General features: G+C 54.5%; 1 protein-coding gene across 2 annotated transcripts in view; it reads right to left on the bottom strand.

Annotated features, from left to right (window-relative positions):
- Col6a2 (collagen, type VI, alpha 2) overlaps positions 1-677 on the bottom strand; it is a 33,588-nt gene that overhangs the window by 18,727 nt on the left and 14,184 nt on the right. The window lies entirely within an intron of this gene.

Below are 677 nucleotides of genomic sequence, written 5' to 3'. Positions count from 1 at the left end.
CATCACCTTCACTACAACACCCACCTCCACAGTCAGTGCACCATCACCTATAACTACACCCTTCACCTCCACAGTCAGTGCACCATCACTATCACTACAACCCCCACCTCTCCATCAGTGCACCATCAGCATCACTACAACCTCCACCTCCACAGTCACTGCACCATCACCATCACTAAAACCTCCACAGTCAGTGCACTATCACCCATCACTACCACCTCCACCTCCACAGTCAGTGCACCATCACCATCACTACCACCTCCACCTCCACAGTCAGTGCACCATCGCCATCACTACCACCTCCACCTACACAGTCAGTGAACCATCACCATCACTACCACCCCCACCTCCACAGTCAGTGCACCATCACCATCACTACCACCTCCACCTCCACAGTCAGTGCACCATCACCATCACTACCACCTCCACCTCCACAGTCAGAGCACCATCACCATCACTACCACCCCCACCTCCACAGTCAGTGCACCATCACCATCACTACCACCTCCACCTCCACAGTCAATGCAACATCACCCATCACTACAACCTCCATCTCCACAGTCAGTGCACCATCACCATCACTACAACCCCCACCTCCACAGTCAGTGCACCATCACCATCACTACCACCCCCACCTCCACAGTCAGTGCACCATCACCATCACTACCACCTCCACC

This window comes from Dipodomys ordii, unplaced genomic scaffold (assembly GCF_000151885.1).
Source record: "Dipodomys ordii isolate 6190 unplaced genomic scaffold, Dord_2.0 Scaffold159, whole genome shotgun sequence".
NCBI classification, from domain to species: Eukaryota; Metazoa; Chordata; class Mammalia; order Rodentia; family Heteromyidae; genus Dipodomys; species Dipodomys ordii.
This window is presented reverse-complemented; position numbering and strand designations above follow the sequence as displayed.